The sequence below is a fragment of the Ochotona curzoniae genome, unplaced genomic scaffold (assembly GCF_017591425.1).
Source record: "Ochotona curzoniae isolate NIBS_2020 unplaced genomic scaffold, NIBS_Ocur_1.0 scaffold_4505, whole genome shotgun sequence".
In the NCBI taxonomy this organism is placed as follows: Eukaryota; Metazoa; Chordata; class Mammalia; order Lagomorpha; family Ochotonidae; genus Ochotona; species Ochotona curzoniae.
In genome coordinates, this window is record NW_024467118.1 from 27,254,995 (window position 1) to 27,275,973 (window position 20,979).

The following is a 20,979-nucleotide window of genomic DNA, read 5'->3' on the forward strand; positions in this document are numbered from 1 at the left end:
ATAATTCAATCCATACTGCTTTTTGTTTGTTTGCTTGCTTCTTTTGTCTGTATCCCATGTGTTTTGATGTTTTTTTTTTAATTTTCAGTTTTCTTCTTTTTAAATTCATGGTATTTATGATAAAAAAGTACTCACAACTGGAGTAGTTTGTGTTGCTGCAAATGAGGTCACCATATCAGTGTCCTGTGTGGGGGTGCTGGTACAGTTCCTGACTTTCCCACTGACCACCCAGCTCTCTGCTGAGGCACCGGGGAGGATAAACAACTGGTATTTCCTGTGGGATGTTTTGATGCAGTGTGGCAGACCTTAATGAAACTCCTAATTCTTAGCTTTGTTTTGACTCAGCTCTGGCCATTGCAGCCATATAGACATGTGGACTAAAGATTTTTTCTAACTCTCTTATTTGCCTGTCTGTTTCTCTCATGTCCCTATTTCCACTCCCTCCCCCGACTCTCTTGTTCTCTGTTGCTTTTGGCTGTCTCTTTGTAACTCTTGACTTTCATATATATAAATATACACATATATTACACGGAGTAGGATTAATAGCAAATGGCAGTATAGTGTTCCAGGAACAAAAGGAAACTGATTTTTTTTTTCCCTTTTCCCAGCAAGAGGATGCATGGGGGTTTTTTGTTTTTAATTTAAAGTTACATTTAGAAATCTCATATGATTTTCAGAAGAATTCTATATAAACAAAGGTTGGTAAATAATTGCATTAAATGTTTTATTATTTGTAATTTTCTTTCCACTTTTAGACCCAAACCACAGGTGAGATTGATAAATAAACAGGAGTAGTTTTGCTGAATTGCCCATGATCTACATATTCTGCTCATAGCTTGACTTGTATTTTAATCAGAGATGATGGATACCAAGTGCCTCATGGTTATATAAAGAAATGCTACTACTTATGTAGCCTGGTGCTGAATCTGTTATCACATCTGCCCATTTTGTTGAAAGACTTCCTTCAGGCTTCCTACTTCAAGTATCAACTTTCTTTAGCATAGTATCTAAAGCAAAAACTAGAACAGATTCAAATTAGATGTTGTGAAATGTCTTATCTTTGAATTCCAAGTTCAAACTCAGTCTTAGAGAAGAGCTGATTCTACAAAATGAATAGGTTGCAATAGTTATTTTGGACAGAGCTTTTAACCTTTGCCTGGTTCAGACCTAAATGCTTACATTGTGCGTTTGTATATGTTATTTAAAATAATTCTCAGAAACCACTATGAGATAAATGTTATCATCCCTGTTTCTCCTGTAAGTAAATTTCCTTGGATCCCACACCACAATGTGACTAATGCTTCCTTTTCTAGTGATTATCCTTGCTATATAGCTCAATCTTGACTTGAATACGTCAGTGGTAAAAAGCGGGTATTGAATGATACTTGATTTAAAATCATTGTCGTACTTCAGTTTCTAACTTCAAACAAAATTAAAAATCTATCTTGAATTGCAGCAACCTGGTGCTTTTTGACAAGTGTCTACAATGTATATATGGCCTTCATCTGTATTTTCACATAACCTTTACTAGAAAATCCCTGTTTTGAAGGTATTTTTCAGGGTTTGGCAAGTAAAGATTTGAAATAGTTGCTATTAAGCCTTTGTTTAAATGGAACAAGAAGTGCAGTAGCAGTCAGGTAGCCTGCATTTGAATGCAGTTCACTAGGAAAGTGACTGGATCACAGAAAGCCCAGAGAGCTGGTCGTCATCATTTCTGAGTGTATCTGTCAGTATGTTTTTAGAAAGGATTATCTTTAAATGATTCATTTATTTCTTATTGGAGAGTCAAATTTACAGAAAGGAGAGACAGAGAGAAAGATCTTCCATCCACTAGCTCACTCCCCAAGTGGCCACGATGGCCACAGCTAAACTGATCTGAAGCCAGGAGCTTCTTCCAAGTCTCCCACATGGGGCAAGAGCCCAAAGGCTTGGGCCATTCTTGATTGCTTTCCAGGTCACAAGCAGGGAGCTCGATGGGAATTGGAATATCCAGGTAGAAACTGGTGCCCATATCGGACCCTGAAACATGCAAGGTGAGGACCTTAGCAACTAGACTACTGCGCTGTGCCTCCCCAACTGGAAGAAGCAGCATCCAATCTACTGAGGGCCAAAATAGTACAAACATGTAGAGAGAGATTAATTCACTCTTTCTGACTGAATTGCAATATTAGCCTTCTGTTGCTGTGCTTCTAGTTTCCAGGCTTTGGGGCTTGAAGTGGAATCAATACTGTCAACTCTTTAGCTCTCAGACCTTTTGATTTTAATACCAGCTGGCTTGGTCTCTAGCTCAGACTGATTCGATAACCGTATAAGTCAGGACCTTATAACAAGTTTCCAGACACACACACACACAGATACCCATTCCGATTCTGTTTCTCTGGGAAATTCTGACTACATTTCCAATTAAAATATAATGACATAGAGGTTGTCATTCATAGGCTGCTACATGAGTGTAATCTATTTCTTTTAAAAAAGATTTATCTTTTTTATGTATTTGAAGGAGTTACAGTGATGGGTGGGGGCAGTTTTGGGAGACGATAGATAGATAGATAGATAGATAGATAGATAGATAGATAGATAGATAGAGAAAGAAAGAAAGAGAGAGAAAGAAAGAAAGAAAGAGGAAGAAAGAAAGAAAAACCATTCACTTTCCAAATGGTGCAACAGCTGGGGCTGTTGTCAAGGCAAAGTCAGGAGCTTGGAGGTTCTGGCTTTCCCATTTGAATACAGGGGCCCACACAGTTGGATTGCCTTCTACATTTTTCACGAGAGTATTGTCAGAAAGCTGCATCCGAGTGAAGCAGCCTGTACTTGGACCACACCCATTTGGGATCCCAGTGCCACCGAAACAGCCTAATCAGCCGTGCCACAGCGCTGCCCCCTAATCTAATTGTTTCTAATAAAACATGGAAATGTTTTGACTGAAGATATTTATAGTATCCATGCATTCTTTCTAGAAGGTTCGGCCAGTATGGGATACAGTGGAGATACACATAGACCCAAGGGATTCATGGCAGTCCAAATAGCATAAAGGATATGAATGGGATATGTGCATTGAAGTAGAACAAAAATAAATCATAAATGTAAACTTCAGGTCTCAGGAAATTAGAGCCCTGGGCTTAGTATGCTCTGTAACTATTTTTTGTGGCTGAAGAATTTAACCCAATGGATTATAATGAGCTAGATAAAACTCTGTCTGCTCTGCCAGCACCTATTCAATAAATGTCCAGTCCAGACAGATGAGGTGAAAAGCCAAGATGTGCCAGGTCACAGCTTTCATGGGGTCTGATGGATGTTGCCATGTGAACAACACTCTGACTGAGTATGCTTGGTTAAGGACAGTGACCATTTCCTATGAATAAGACATTAAGCTCACTGATATATTTTGGAGTTAACCCCAAATAAGACTACTGAGACAACTTGCATTGCTAAATGTTTGTTAATGGGTGTCAATGTGTATTTGATGAATTTCAGGGTATTTTAGTGCACACCTGCAGCAGATGGTGTGTGCTCTTCAGCTGCTCTTATGATTTAGCTACAAGTATTTTAAATCCCAGCTGTCAGCCCGTAAGCACTGACCGTGAATGTTAAGATTCACAAGCACATTGCCAGCAGCAAAAACAGCTTGCTAGGGTCATCCTGTTGTGGGAAATATGACTCAGCTGACCTTTTTGCTCTGGGTTGCTTAAAGATGCCAGAAGAAACTGAAAAAAGAAAGTGACTGTATCCACTTCATGGTACTGCAAGGGCCAAGTATTGATCTGTCTCTTTGACATAAGAGCTTTTGTGAAATGAATCAACAGAACACTTTGGTATAGACAGTAAAGTAATACTAATTTCAGTCTTCTACATTTGCCTTTGAAATAAATAGAGCAAAACATGGCCACATCTTTTTAGAAATTGGTTGATTTGAAAGTCACAATTACAGAAAAATGGAGAGGGAGGGAGGAAGGGTGGGAGGGAGGGAGAGAGAGAGAGAGGGATGGAGAGAGAATCTTCCATCCACTGGTTCACTTCCCAAGTGGCTACAATGGCCACAAACCTAAAACCCAGTCCAACTCTCGCACATTGGTGAGAGTGGTCCAAATATTTGATCACCTTCTGCCTCTTTTTCAGGTTTGTGAACTGGGAGCTGGCTCACAAGTAGAGCCTCTAGGATTTTAGCCAGCACTCAAATGGGTTTCAGATGTCACAGGTGGTGGCATTCCTCGCTTTGCCCCAATGCCATCTCCATGAGCTACTACTTCTACACAATAGGTGACGAAATGGAAGCCTAGGGAGTTCTGAGATAAAGTTGGTATAGGTATATATTTGATGATGTCCTCAAAGATGTCTTGAATAAATAATATGAGAACCAAAATTAAAACAAGATCAACTCCGGATCAAAGATTGGTATTCAAAAATTTTTTCCTATAGAGGTGAAGGTTTTGGCTTCTTCATATAGAGCTTAGAGGTGGTCCCCTAGAGTGAGAAGAGATGACCTGGAAAAGACAAAAACTATTCAAGGCATAGATTGCTTGTTTCTATTGAAACCCATTCACTACTTGTTCTGCAGTAATATAACCTTTGATTTTAAGTTTGCTCACGGATGGGTGATCCAGAAAATTACACTGTTTCTCATCCTCCATTGCCTAAATTCTGAAAGAAGTAGTATAGCAATTTGAACATGTCCTTAATGGGGAAATATTTGTCAGTAAAAAAAAAAGGTATTCTAGTTACTGCAAACATTTTAGAAATTAATTTAAGATTAGAAACTCACTAAAATTGGGGAAAGCAAAATTCAATCAGACCACTAGTCATTTTCTTAGCATAAAATAACTGATTCCTAGGAGTTTATTGTTTTAATATTCTGTAATTAATTAAATTCTCTAGAAAGTTTCCATCAATAATGTATGGCAGCAGCAGCAAAATGAGTAGTTCATAGAGACTTCTCAGAAGCTACAGTGAGTCACATGCCTGGCAATTTACCTGGCTATAACTGTCACTAAAAAAGTCTTGCCTCAAGCCTCTGGGGAAAGGATCACTTTTCTTTTGTTGGTATAGAGAAAGTTAGAATGAGTTTTTGATGATTGATTTCTCATGAGACAGTCCAGCATAGTTCACCTCTTTGTTTAGCTCAACATTCATAAATATCATTTAACCAATTTTTATCATTCAAATCATAATACACTCATGATCTATTAACACATATTGATTACATGTGTGATGTATATAACTGAACTTTTACTTAAATAAACCTATGTATGTAAATCTCCATATACAACCTTAGTCACCTTGTTATCATGCCTATTGCTTATGTAGCCATCTGATTTTCCCTTTGGTTATGCTATAGTTTAAGTATTGAATTCTTTTTAACTATTACTAAATTGTATTTATTTATTTGAAAAGTAGAGAAAGAACGAGAGGCAGATTTTTCATCCGCTCATTCACCTCCCAAACGGCTGCCACAGTTAGCAACTCCACCTAGGTCTTGCATTTGGTCCATCATCCACTGCCTTCCCAGGTACATTGTCAAGATGTTAGACCCAAGTGGAAGTTATAGTCAGCGTTTTAACCTGATGTGTCATTATTCTGGCATTTACAATTAGCAATTATTAATATATGTATACTTTACTAAAAAATTTAACATGAATACTAAAGACAAATTATAATCAGAATATATAAATGTGTGACATTGTGGAAAGTAAAATCTACATAGTTTTTATCATCCACAGTCACATAATTGTAGTTAAGAATTCGAAGTTCTTTGATATGGTTCCTTTGCTTTCTGTTGTTGACTCAGTTAGTCATTTTTGTTTTAAATCTGGCAGGACTTAATTCCTGTGCATTTAGGTGTTTGTGGCATTTAACATCCTACTTATATTACATCACTAGAGATGTTCATTATGCTTTGCCACTGAACATAATAGTACAAAGTGATGGTATAGTTAATATTTTAGGTTACATATGTACCCCTTTTCCACTCATGAGAGAAACTCTGTTACCTCTTAGTAACCAAGTTTGTCATCTCAACATAACAGTAACTCTTATATGTCTGTAGATTCAATGTCATGAAGAGTCTAAAGTGATCTAAGTAGAAATTTCAGCTTCCTATTCAAAATGTTTTTAGGCCCCTGTGCATTGAATCTTTAGAAACAGCAAACTTGAAGTGATAGAACCATCTACTTCCTTGTCTCTAACTAAAGATATTGCCAGAGACAATTGCATTCCTACTTTTCCAGTTAACCATAATTTAATTTTGTCACAGCCTTCATCTTCTCCAACAATGACCCACCTTAATTCACCAAATAATGTACCTAAAAGGATAGAAATGATTGATGCTTTCATGGTTAATAAAATAGGCTCCAATGGAATAATCAAAAAAATGCTATAGGGAATAAATGTCTTACCTAGTGAACTGGCAGGAAATGCTGAAATGGGTGTCTCATGTACAGATTGTCCTAAGTGGGATCTGGAGAATGGAAAGACATGATAGCTTTGATTCTGATACCCCTTGTAATCACAGACACGGTTTGGGAAGCAGTAGAAAGTTGCATTGTCTCCCACATAAGGAGACTTTTATAGAGGTCAATAAAGACAATTACCAACATACAAATTCCTTAAACATGACAATAAAACAATGTATGTTTACTAGAAATTAAACCAGATTCACTCTCCTGTGAAGAAGAGAGTCAACAGTAAAAGTGAAGATGAAACCAAAAGTTGTAAAAGTAAAAAGAGATTTTTTTTAATATTTTAAAGAAATTTATTATGTCAGGGAGTTCATTTGAAAATTCAATATATTGTTATACAGAGCCAAATAATATCACCTGAAACATAATAGATAAATAAATAAAAGATAATTGTCTTAATTTACATGAAGGGCATATGATGGTCTTGACAACAGTAAGTGTCATAGACTTCTAATGTGTAACATCCTAGTTGGTAAGTACTAAAATTCATTTCACTGGAAACTTCAGTTAGGAATTAGACTATGGAGTTCATGTTTGTCACAATCTAATTTCGTTTTAGGATGAAATTTGCTCTCTAATAAAAATGGATCCCTTCAGTCATTCAGTCAAAAGAGATTTGTAAGAAAGTATCTGACTGTTCATTTTCATCACAGCATTTTAAATAGGACACTATGTAGCAATCAGAGAGTTTGTAGATAAACACAATGTTCTGAGAATAGACATCTACAACCCTACCTGCCGACAGGTAGACAGAAGGGGGAAGTTAGGGACCCAGACAGAAAGAGGCGAGAATAATTCTGAACTCCCTTTCAGAGTCTTCAGCTGGAACATCCCACCTGTGCTCAGCCTAAGGGATCCAGAGCTACTGGGACATGGCCTATGGGCACAACGTTCAGCTAAAAATGTGGAATGCAACATGCTTTGCCCAGCATCAGTGAGGACCAATCCACCCACCTGTGGAAATCGACCCCTCCTTTTGCTGGGAGTTTTATTTTTGTTGGGAAGTGAAAACTTAAAATGGGATAGAGCGGTGGAAGACAACCTTGTAAGGAAATAAATGATGTCTGAAAAGATTGTACACCCATAGTACTCAGCCAGTAAGAAACTGGAGGGAGAGATCTGCTTGCTAGAGGAGTAAATCGCTTTCTGTAACTGATGATCGGACTCTCAATCTAAATCTAAACACTTGCTACTATAGTATACAAGGATCTTCAAAATACGGTATTCTCTTTCTGTGACGCTGTGGTAGAGCATGTCAGCTCAGCCCCTGCTGTGGAGTGTATAAAGTGTGCCTGAACACATGAGTCTTAAGCACAGTGATTGCTTCTGTATTTGACAGTCTTTTGCGGGTGTATCTCCTGTTGATAGCCAGAGCCAGAGGAGAAAGATTGTGTGAGCTTTAATCTCCCCATTTAAGATGACCTGTGTTAGATGTAACATAGCAAAGCTAACTGGGCATTTGGTTAGGAACCCCCAAGGGAATGTACCAATGATTTCCATACATTCAAATTATGAACTTAATCAGCTCAGAGCTAATCTGAGCTGAAACTTAAGAATGTTATTTATTATTATTATTATTATTATTATTATTATTTCAAATTCCCAAAGCTTTGTTTCTTTAAGATTTTATTTTATTTTATTTTGGAAAGCCAGATTTACAGAGAGACACAAAGAGAGAGAAGAAAGTATCTTCCATCTGCTGGTTCACTCCACAGATGACCACGCTGGAACTGAGCTGATTGAAAGCCAGGAATCAGGAACTTCCTCGGGTTGTCCCATGTGGGTGCAGGGACCCAAGGATCTGGGATATTCTCCACTGCTTTCCCAGGCCACAAGTAGGGAACTGAATGGGAAGTTGAGCAGCAGGATGCAAACTAGTGCCGACCCCTCTAGAAGCTTTATTTGTAACACCGTCTTTGGTGATAACAAAATTGTGGTGCATTGCCAGGAAATGGGTAGTATTTTCTCTTTTTCTAAAAGACTGCACACACATTAGAAGTTCTTATCACATATTTTTGCTTCATATTTATGTGTTAAACTAAAATACGTTAACTAACCATTTGGAAAGGGAATTATTGACAGCATCCAGGAACATTCCCAGGAATAAATACCTTTTCAATCACATAATTCTGTCTTACCTAAAAACCTCTGTCTTAATGTGTTTATTCTATTTCATAGTACTTTTTTTTACTTTAAGTAACTATCTCCTAATCTTTAATTTAAAAATATTTTTGAACTTCATATAAACAGGGTCTTATATGAAGCTTTTTTTTCTTAGCTTAGTGTTATGTTTGTAACAACCACTTCTGCTTCTGTAGACTATTTGTATGTATTTATAACTTGTTTCATTTATATGGAGATATATTCTATTTATTAATGTATGATTTTTTTTGATAAAAATATTCCATGGTAAACTTATCTACTTTATCATTGATGTGCCTTTGTGTGGTTTTCAAGTTTGCTTAATGGTGTATTTGCATTTCATGGTGTGCATGTATCTTATTTGTGTATTTGAGTAGATCTTTGTGTATCTACTTGGTATAGGGGTTTACATATATTTAAATACGCTAGATAGTCCCAATTTCAGTTTTTAGATCTGCTAAGGCGTATTTCTAGTTATCTATTTGTGTTCCTTTCAAGATAAAGATACTCTGATTCCATTTTTTTATATATATATTTTCTATTATCTGGGTATTTTCATGTGGCTTGTGTATCTTTGTGAGCTGAAACTTGCATTTTTGTGAAGCACTTACAGAAATAACTTTATGCCTGTGATGAGGTGTTCCCTTCGTCCCGGGAGTAAGACTACGGTTTAAGATTCATAGTTGTGAATACTAAAAAGTTTGAATTGCAGCAAATCTCTTTGTGGTATCTGGGATTTCTCAGACTCTCACATGAAATGAAAGTTCTTTGTATTCTCTATAAGAGATCATTCTTCCCCTCAGCGTTTCATCTGTGGGACAGTTTTTGCCTTTACTTACAGTGGGCGCTGACCTTGGTCTTCTGTTTTCTGCTTCTTGTGCCCCTGTAGTTCTGTGGGTTGTCACAGGCAGAACTCTCTGTAGCTGCATATTCCTGAGTGGAAAAATGCCCCTGTATTGTTATACAATTCCTGACACCTCTCTTTCAACTGGCTTCTTCTCTTGGATGTCATAGTAGAATATGTTTTATTTTATTTATGTTTTCTAGCTGTCTTCAGTTGGACAGTTGAGCTTTTGTTGCTGAAATAGGGGTAAAAAATTCCCTTTAGAGAAAATTTTTTTCTCACCTTAGCTGTTAATCACATCATATTTTTTAAAGACAAGGAAAATGTACTGATACAGTAGGAAAATAGCTGTTAAAGTATTTTTTTTAGTGTTTAGATGATCATTTCATAATCAAGATTTTCTAAGAATGTTATTTTGTGCAAGAGAAAGTGTTGAAAAGGTGTTTGCCATGGTATGGAACATCACACATTTGCTGAGAATAGGTGTTACATAGACCTGACAGCACATTTCACGTAACTGTTGAGCACAGGGGCTGTGGTGCAATGTAAACAACTCCAGATGTGTGCATCCCACGTAGGAGTACCTGCTTTTACAGTCCTGTCATCACTTGCAATCAGGCATGTTGCTAACGTACAGCCTGGGAGGTGGCTCCGGTGCCTGGGTTCCTGAAATAACATTGGAGACCTAGCTGGAATTCAGGGCTCCTGGCTTTGGCCTGAGCCAGTTCTGGCTGTTGTGTTTATTTGGGGACTAACCAGCAATGACTTAGAGCAATTTCTCTCTCTTTCAAATAAATGAACATAAATTTTAAAAAGAAAAAAAATCCTATTGAATATGCATAATAGTTCATTTCAATTGGGAATTCAAAGTCTCAAGACACAGGCAATTCGTTAACTGATTGTGTTATTGAAGAGCTGTATAACTTTATTAGAGCCTGCAAGTGGCTTTCAAATACAGTACCTCCTTATTGTCAGATTCTGGCACACACAACTGAGAGTATGAAATTAACGTAATAATATGAATGCAATCTAAATAATGTCTTCTTGGTCCTATATGTATTAAATAATAGAACTGAATGAGGAACTTTGGCTTCTAAATGCTTTTCCTATTGCCTATCACTTCACAATGTTGTCTCTTACTGGGAAAAGATTAGTTCTATGAGGATATTAAAATAATACTACATATAAGTAAAGGGCTACTTGATCAAAAGTCTTCTTACTCTTTTTTTTTTTAAGATTTATTTTATTGGAAAGGCGGATATACAGAGAGGAGAGACAGAGAGGAAGATCTTCCCTCTGATGATTCACTCCCCAGGCGGCCGCAACGGCTGGAACTGAGCCAATCTGAAGCCAGGAGCCTCTTTCGGGTCTCCCATGTGGGTACAGGGTTCCAAATCTTTGGGCCGTCCTCGACTGCTTTCTCAGGCCACAGGGGCCACAGGCAGGGAGCTGGATGGGAAGTGGAGCTGCCGGGATTAGAACCGGCGCCCATATGGGATCCCAGGCGTGCAAGGCGAGGACCTTAACCACTGCGCCACCGTGCCGGGCCCAAGTGTTCTTACTCTTTCAAATCTGCCATCTGCTCTTCGTATTCTGTTTGTCTCTCCTTTTATCTATGTAGAACATTCATTCACTTACCACTTGCTTAACATTTTAAAACACAAATGGTCATGTGATGTTACCAAAAAAATTCTTCATGGGCCGGGCATGGTGGCCTAGCAGCTAAATTCCTTGCCTTGAATGTACCAGGATCCCATAAGGGTGCCGGTTCTAATCCAGCTCCCTGCTTGTGGCCAGGCAAAGCAGTTGAGGAACGCCCCAGGCTTTGGTACCCTGCACCAGTGTGGGAGACCCAAAAGAAGCTCCTGGCTCCTGGCTCCTGGCTTTGGATGGGTTCAGCTCCAGCCGTTGCGATCACTTGGGGAGTGAATCATTGGATGGGAGATCTTCCTCTCTATTTCTCCTCCTCTCTGTATGTCTGACTTTGCACTAAAAAAATAAATAAATGTTTTTTTAAAAAAGATTGTTCATATGAGTGTGCTCAGTTTCCTGTTCAATAGCTGCCTTTCAGATTTCTGCTGTGCTGCAATAATACAGTAAATGTTTAATACATAAAGATGGTTTTCAGTGAGCACAGGGAATGTGAGGATAAAGGAAGTGAAATTCATTTAGGACTACACTCAGTTTCTTGCATCTCTACTTTTAAATATGCATGCTTTTCTTATTTCAGTAGTAATTTTATAACTAAAGTTTAGTGACTGGACATATTTATTAGCACATATAGTTACTTAATACATACTGCATTTCTATATATAGTGTAAAAGAGAAAAACTCATCTTTGACATTTTTCTTATGAAAATGGTAGGAAAGTCAGTGTTATATTACTCTGAAGTGACAAGACAGCAAAGTGTGCAGTGTGTAGTAGATGTATATTAGCAGTAAATTCACTTTTTCTGTCTCTGCATACATCCACATATCTGCATGTATATAAATTTTAATATTGTACCCATATACTAATAGGTATATATGTGAAATACATTTGGAATTTTGATTACCTAAATTTTTTCTTGAAAGGTAACAAGATTTTAAATACATGTCCTTTTTTCCCCCAGAGAAAACAGCAGAGCTGTAGATAATAAACAGAGAGAGTACTTGCATCTACCAATTCAACCTCAATGCCTCAACAGCCAGCAGCAGGACAGCCAGCAGCAGGACAGCCAACAGCAGGACAGCCAGGAGCAGGATAGCCAGCAGCAGGACAGCCGGGGGCAGGACAGCCGGGGGCAGGACAGCCAGGAGCAGGACAGCCAGGAGCAGGACAGCCAGCAGCAGGACAGCCAGGAGCAGGATAGCCAGCGGCAGGACAGCCAGGAGCAGGATAGCCAGCGGCAGGACAGCCAGGAGCAGGATAGCCAGCGGCAGGACAGCCGGAAGCAGGACAAGGATAAAGCCAGAGCCTGGATGCTCAGGCCTGGTGGCCATGTGGGTGGTCAGCACTCAGTACAGCCATCTCCACTGCCTTGCAGGGTCTGTTTTGATGAGAAGTCAGAGTCAGGAGCTGGAGCTGGGAATCGAACCTAGGCATTTTGATGCGAGACACAGACATCTTAAGTATTAGACTAAACATCTACTCCTGAACATCTAGAGATTTCATTTTCTGAGAATTCAATTTCCTAAATTTAATAATGCAGCATTTTTGCATGAAAACTAAATAGATATTAGTGACTACTGTTTCTAGTGATTATTCAGTTATATTTTATAGATGGATTATAAAGTGTTAGCTATATTAAGATGAATCACTAATTTTATCTTATTTCATGGTGCCTATAAATGATTTTTGAACTATAAATTACACTCCACATAATAAAAAAGAGCATTTCAGGAAATAAAATTTCTGTTTCTTTGGCCATTTTTTTATAGGCACTGGTCTTCTCCTCACCCCTCCCCAAACCCTCCCCCCATGGTGGATTCCTCCACCTTGTTGCATTACCACAGTTCAAAATCAGTTAAAATTCTTTCATTGCAAGCATTTACCAAGCATAAAGTCCAGCATCTTATTGTCCAGATAAGTTCAACGGTTTCTTGGGGAGACCATCTGTGGTCTGAAGGTAGAGCCGGCAAAGTATCATCCCAATCAATTAAAAGCCTCGACATTACATCGGTAACAATTTATAACATTATGGAATTAATTGACATGGTATTGAGTATCCGATATATTAAAAGAAAAAAAAAAAAGAATGCAAGTTCTGATCCACATCCTGTGACTTCTTCATTGACATTTCAATTACTAGTTTATATACAACCGGGTTTTATATACCTTAAAATGGCTATAGATTACTATTCAGCTAGCAAGATACCATTCAAAATAACAGAAAAAAGTCTGAAGTATTTAGGAATAAATCTAACCAAAAATATAGGAGACTTTTGGAAGAAAATTATAAAATACTTTAAAAAGAAATTGAACAAGACCTCAAAAGATGGAGCAACATCCCATGCTCCTGGATAGGCAAAATCAATACCATTAAAATGTCTATACTACCAAAAGCAATATATACATTCAACGCAATCCAAATCAAAATACCCAAAGCATTCTTCATTGAACTGGAAAAAATGATACAAAGGTTCATTTGGAAACACAAAAAACCATGAATAGCTAGAACCATCCTGAAGAATAGGAAGTTAACAGGGGAAATCATGGTCCCAGACCTCTGGACATACTACAGGGTAGTGGTTATTAAAACAGCTTGGACATTATTTTCAAAGTTGTAACTATAAGATACAAAACCAATCTGCAACGTCACTTACTTCAGTCAAAAACTTTTCAATTTTGGGAAAAATCAGCAAATTTGATGGTTGATCTACCCTGAGGAACTGAAAGGATAAGCTGTGTGTGTGTGTGTGTGTGTGTGTGTGTGTGTGAAAGCTGTAAGCCTAGTAACTGCATGTGTATGTCGCCTACATTGCTTATACTGATTTCACTTCTGCCAGTTCTTCCACATCGCTAAGAGTGATGATTTGGGCATAGAGCAGCTCATTCTCAGGAGGGCATTATCTCAGATTTCTGTGCAGTGATCTTTTTGTTAACTGTTCAATTTTCAATTTGTTAGGGAAGGTAGTGTCTGTTCTTGTTAGAATACACCACGGATTTTAAAATCATCTTTATTGTTTGGTTTTCTGAAAACAGAAGTGGAAGAAGGAAGGAAGGAGGGAGGGAAGGATGAAAGACTCAGGCTTCTAAGTTTTATGCTCAGACACTGCACTTGGATTTCAAACTGAATTTTTATGTGAGTCACTGTATCTCTGGAATCTGTGATTTGGGCATTATTAACCATAGAAATTATTTTGGTAATTGTGTATATTGTCTGGGTGGTTCCTATGTTTCTAACAAACATCAGGTCATTATACCAGTGAGCCTAACTAACGAAGACTAAACAGAATGTACTGCAAAATCAGATTGGCCTACTCTTTGGCTACAATGAAGGCTGTTTGTGTTCACAATGACAAAATCCTGTATGGGAATTAGAAGCACATAATTGGCCCTTATAAGTCACAAAGTTAACACTGAGAATTCCTCGTGATCTCCAGAGAAGAATGAAAATTTCAGTTCATCTCTTACATTTTCTTATCTGAGTAGGTTGTACATTATTTTTCTCTTATTTTTAGGAGTTAGACAGTAAAGCAGTTATTTTCTTCAGTTATTTAAATTCTGGTGCAGCTTATTTTACTATGTACTGGGGACTCTCTTGGAATTAAGCAGGTTTACCTCAATATATATTATTTGATATTTAAGTTATAAAATCCGTTTATTCAAAATATAATATTATAGATTTCTGATATTTAGAATAACCACTCTCACAAATTAACATATGTATGATTTATTTAACTGATATTTTAAACTTTACCCAAATGATATTAGTTTTTACGTAATATAAAAATTAGAGACAATGTGAGCTTTGTCATGTCTTCTAATGCTAGAAGATAAAAATTAGAACTTAAATATAAAAATAAGAATACAAAATTTAGACACAATGTGAACTTTGTTGTATCTTCTAATGCTAGAATAAGAAGGTTAAGGATAATTAATATGTATCAAAACGTAGAAACTCAACATAAAATGAAATAAATTCCATACATTTGTTATAATTGCATTCCATTCCATAAATGCTGTCAGGAGGTTTTGGGTAAAGGATCTTGAGAAAAGGGTACTTCAAGTGCTTTATCTCTGGGGCTTCTAAAGTAGACGAATTGTCTTTTCTATGGTGTTCTTCCTAATATTCTGTATTTATAATACCAGACTTTTAAAAATGTCCTTTAGAGGTGTCTATATTTTTCTTTGTAAAAGTTAACATTTTTGATTTTTCTTGCTTTCTGCTCCAATAGTTGGTTTGAGATTTTTCTTACAGTAAAGTTGGCTTCCCTCAATTCCATAAAATACGTAATTTTAAAAAGGTAGACATTATGTTATTTTATATACCATATATTTTGGTCTGTATGTATTTCTACCAAAATATATTCTCAGGAGATTAGCTATGGATCCCTTTTTCTCTGAAAGAAATATCTTAATTGTCTAAGAAAGTAAAGTATTCCAAATGACTGCGAACTAAGTCTGTCCTCTTTGTTCTTCTCTTTTTTTGAGACACCTTCTGAAGTGCAATGATCTTAAGGAAAGATCTAAGGTTAAAATATGTATAATGTAAGGTGTAATATTAATAAAATAGTTAATATTAACAAATTATAGTTAATACTAACAAATTATAATAATTATTTCTAGTTTGTAAGTAACTTACGAACATTGACATCTGTTAGGGGGAAGTGTCAGCTCTTCAATTTAACTTGGAGATGCTGGAAAGCTTAGGGAGTTTTAATTCATGTTGAGGTATGCATTTCATTTGAGAGTTAAAAGACAAAAAGGCTATGAAAAGACAAAGGAAAAGAATAGGATATAAGAAAATATCAGACACTAGCATTTTGTTTGAAAGATTTTCATCTTGTCAATTATTTCATGCACTTCTGATATGAAATGTTGAACTTGTTCTTCTAATAGGTGTGAATTGATTTGGGGAATAAAGTGCTTTAAAAAAAAACTATCATGTCCCTGATGTTTGTCTCTAAATGAATGTTCTGCTTGTGAATATGAACTGTGACATACATAGTAAGACTGCCATTACAGACTTTAAAAAATAAGAAGTAAATTCATGATTAATTTACAGTGTGTAAACATTGAGAAGTCATCGAATAGCTACCTAGGGCCATGTTGCGTTGCAATTTCATTTTCATTAGTGAGGAGATTTTTTTGGAGTAATGAGTGACCTTAAGGTGTGATAAGCTAGTCAAGTAAAAATAAAATGATGCGCTAGAGTCACGGCTTCCAGGCATCTACTGTCTTAAAATTTTCAATTATCTCTTGAAGTAAACACAGATGAAATTTTACCTACATTGTAACCACTAATGCTGAGAAACATCTTATAAATGTCTATGAAAAATGATTAAGACTGAACACATGCTTGTTGATTCAATTACTATGTTCTGTAGTTGCAAGTAGAAAAGTAGGAATGAATGAATATTTATTGAACGCTTTTTGTTTGGAAGGAAATTCACCCATGTATCTAATTCAGTCTTTCCTGGGAAACAATTAGATTGTGGCTATTGTCCCAAAATAACAAATAGGAAAAATTGAAATTAGAAGAAATGATGTAAAATGGACATGTATTAATTTGTTTTGCAAGCTGCACCTCAACTCATCCTGTATGACATGGAATTGTTATTTCATTGACTCTTATGTATTTTTCTTAGGGAGATGGCAATCTTAAAATCTGTAATTTAAAAATTATGATCTACCTGTGGACTCATAATTTAAGCAAGTTTAGAAAACATTCTTGATTGGACATTTGAAGATTGGCCTACATAATATGAAAAAGAGGGTGGCTTCATGTGATTCACAGCTTTGCAAATCAAAGAATCCTGGTACTCTTTGGGGGTCTAACTTTGCTCACATATGAAGAGATGTTACCCATGAATAAAACAGGAAAACAGATATGGCAAAACAGGTACAGTAAGGGAGAAATGCCAGATACTGGACTATCATTTTAAATTTCACTCATCCGTCCAAAAGCCCTAGTAATGGGGATTTTTACTAGTATGTGAATTTTTATAAAAATGCAAAGGTTTCAGAAACTCACGGAATGCATGTTATGGAAAAACGACGTGTGGATTCAAAAACTCCTTTGCACCAAAATAAACATTATTAATTTCATTTGTTATGATTGTTTTGGATTATTCTACTTAAATAAAAATCTGAGTAGATCATGTTTATATTCCTTTTATGAAAAAAAAAGATTTATAGGATTTATTTATTTCCCTATTTTGAATGTAGAATGAAGGGAGAGGAAGAAGGGAGAGAAAGAGGAAGGAGAGCACGGAGAGGCAGAAAGACTTCCTTTACTGCTTCATTCCCAGACTGACCAAACAAGCCTAGCTTTTGGGCCTAGGTGAAGTCAGGAGACAAGAACTTCATGCTGACCTCCCCCATGGGAGCAGGAATCAGGTGCTGGGACCATCTTAGGGTGCTTTTCTAGGAACCCCAAATGAGATTAGCAGGGAGATGATTTGGAACTAGAGATGCCAGGCCTCAAACTAGCACACCAATTTGTCAGCATTGCAACTGGTGGCTTGACCCAGGAATGCATGCATTTTTATTACCACATGTTTCCTTTCATGATCCATGAATGGTCTAAGCCCTTGAACAATTTTGGGTATGTCCAAGGTAATCACTAACTCAGGAAAACTAATTTTAAGTGAATCCATGACACATTTTGAATAGATAAGTCATCACATTTGCTGTAAAAATCAGAAATCAAGGACATTTTTATTGGATTAGTTTGGGATGTTTGGGTCTATATAGATGGGGATTGAGTTGGAAAACACATTATTAATTTAAGCTGTACTTACTGAGTTTCCAGTGTATGAATTCTAAGAATTGTAAATGAATTTGCAAAAGCAAATGGAAATGCCACCTGTACAGAATTGACCCCTAGAGAAAAAAAAAATCAATATTGGCTTTCATGTGTTGCAGCCCTGTGCTCTGGGGCTTAACTGTCTCCTGCTAGTTTCAATCTTGTTTTAGTCTTTGAAGGGCATTATTTCATGGTTGACATACATGCTGTGTACAGCAGTCCTCTGAGCAGTGGCTATTCCAATGACTTAAAAGGGCTCCTTCCTAAAGAGAGAGTTTTACTTCCCAGAAATATTTCAAAGACCACGTGATGCTGATAACCCCGAATCTCTCCTTATTAAAAGAAAATAATCGCGACACATTTTTTGTGGTGGTTTCTTTTCTCTTCTTCCTGTTGTGAAGGGCAAACAGTGTTCTCAGAAGTTGCTTCTAGAAAATTGGCTATAACGGTGATGGCAGCTGATACTATAGTAGCTGCAACTATAATAACCATGGCAGTACTTTGAGAAAATACTATTCTGGTTATATACAGAAATCCTTCCAGATGTTAGCTGTGAAGAAACTGGAGCTCAGAGATGCTCTGTGTGCTGAAATACCTATTGCTCATATCACACATAGTAGGCCGTCAGGCTTAGCGCTTACTTCCCTTCTAATTTTATACCGTTCTTTTTCCTTCTCTCCAGCTTTTTCTCCTGTCTTTGATTTGTTGAATCCATAAAGCGTTTTCCTCCTAAGCTTCTTTGTTCATTACAGTGATCCAATTTGGCATATGCAGCTTTTTTTCCCGTAGCCTTTTTTCAATTCTGCATTAAAACCTCTATCAAACATTTGGTGAATTTTACAGCTCCAGAGAAAGTGAATGCTGTGCACTGACCTTGTTTACAAAGCACAGGAAACTCCCAGGCATAGTAGCTGCAGCGGCTGTTGCATTCACGTCAGAGTGAGCTAGAGTCTAAAAATAGGTTCTGTGCCTGAGGTTCATCCCTCGTGCTTTCAGCCTCTGTTTCTCAGCAGCAGTGATGCAGCGCAGACGCAGGAGAAACCCGTGAAAGTAATTCAGTAACTCACACTGGGAAAATATTAGTGTAGATTCCCGGTGTGAGTTCTGACACACTTCCTATTACAACCTGCTATAGGTCATTATAACACTGAAGTAGCCACTTTGCCAAAAAGTTATATGTATATAACTTTATGTATAATATATGTGTGTGTGTGTATATATATATATATATATATGTATATATATATATATTACATGTTTGTAGGTCATGATTCAGGATTTGTTTTGGCAAAGTATATTTTATACACGCACACACACTAATGAGTTTCTAATACTCTTGGGAAATCATCTTTTAAAATATGCATTTTTATTATGCAGCTTAGTTATTCCTTAGCTTATATTTCTTTTTCAACAGAATAGTATCTTGCAATTTAAAAACAAAAATAAAATAAAAACGCACTCCACAAAACAGATTCTGCTTCTCTCAGCGGTAAGCACTTATGTAAAGCAGTTCTAAATCACTGAATTTTGGGGTCTCAGTTTGATTTGATGATGTGCATGAATTTAATTGACTAGATAAAGGCCGTAAGAACTTTATTAGTGGATCTTATCTCTGTACTCTTATACTTCTATGTGACACAAGATGTTTGATTTTTTTTTAATGACAAGTTGATTTAAAAAAAAACATTTTATTTGAAGGGTAGAATTACAGAGACAGAAGAAAGAAAATGAGAAGGAGAGAGAGAGAGATCTTCCATCAACTTATTGATTCCCCAGATGGGCACAACAGCTGAGCTAAGCCTATCTGAAACCAGGAACCAGGAATTTCTTGCTAGTCTCCCACCTCGCTGTAGTGGCCCAAGGACCTGAGCTGTTTTCTGCTGCCTTCTGAGATCATTAACAGGAAGCTGGATCAGAACCGATATAGCTGAGACTGGAATCAGTAAACAAATGGGATGCTGACACCACAGGTGGAGAATTAGCCTGATAAATCACCATGCTGGCCTTAAGATATGTAATTCTTTTACTACTTTTGCATGTTTGCCCTGTCTATTCACATTTTATAATCAAGAGGAAAGCAGCCTGGTTGTCCCCTGTTTCAAGTTCCCCTCGTGCCTCCTGCAAAGCTGATCATTTGATATTCCCAAACCTCTTGGTGCAGAAGAGTGAATGCAGGGCAGACAAACAATGCAGTTTATACATGTCCATTGCTATCAAATACTCCAGCAGGATTTTTGTTTCTTTGAATTCAAATTTTATAAAATGCAAAATTCACTTAGCTGAATTGAAAATGAGTGGAAACCAATATGGAAGAGGTGAGCTATTTTAAATCATGTATTGTTCAATAAAATTTACATACCACAGACAGATATCATAATCATCTTAGAATATCTATGGATGGATGCACTGTATATTCAATTGAATTTATCAAGCTAGTGATCAGAAATTTGGACAACTCAGTTGGATACAAGATGGTTATCTATTTGTCTTCTGCTTCCCTTTTGTGTTTTCTATATGCACTTGTGTTCTCTTTCCATCATCTTTTTGTCCTCAGTATTTCCCTAAGCCCTTGGGCCATCTTATTATCAGCATTTAAATCATATTTCAAGGGCAGAGCTCATCTTGAGCTCTGTATAATGGACGCCAACATCCCATGGTCACTGCTAAACTATATCTACAGTATCTATGGACTATGAAAGCAAGTGGCCATGACCAAGTGACCTGCTAAGTGACCTGCTCTGTAAAGGCTAAGTTTTGTTTTTTTCAGTTATAACCTGTGTAGTAAAATGGCACAATCTTGCGGGTTGTGAATGAAACTGAATGAATACTGACTTTCTATATGCTAGTTGCTGATCTTGGGGAATGTCATTTAAACTTCTGTGACTAGTGTGGCTTTGGTTGCTCTATATATTTAAATATCTTGTCTTTATCTTGTAACTTTCTGAGGTAGTTACTATACTCCCCATTATACATCTACAAAAGAGCATTATGTCTTTAAGAGATAAGATATTGTGGTGACTAATGAATCTAGTAAGTGGTAGAAGTGGACCTGAATGCCATTTGTCCAAAGTTAAAGCACTTTTTATGC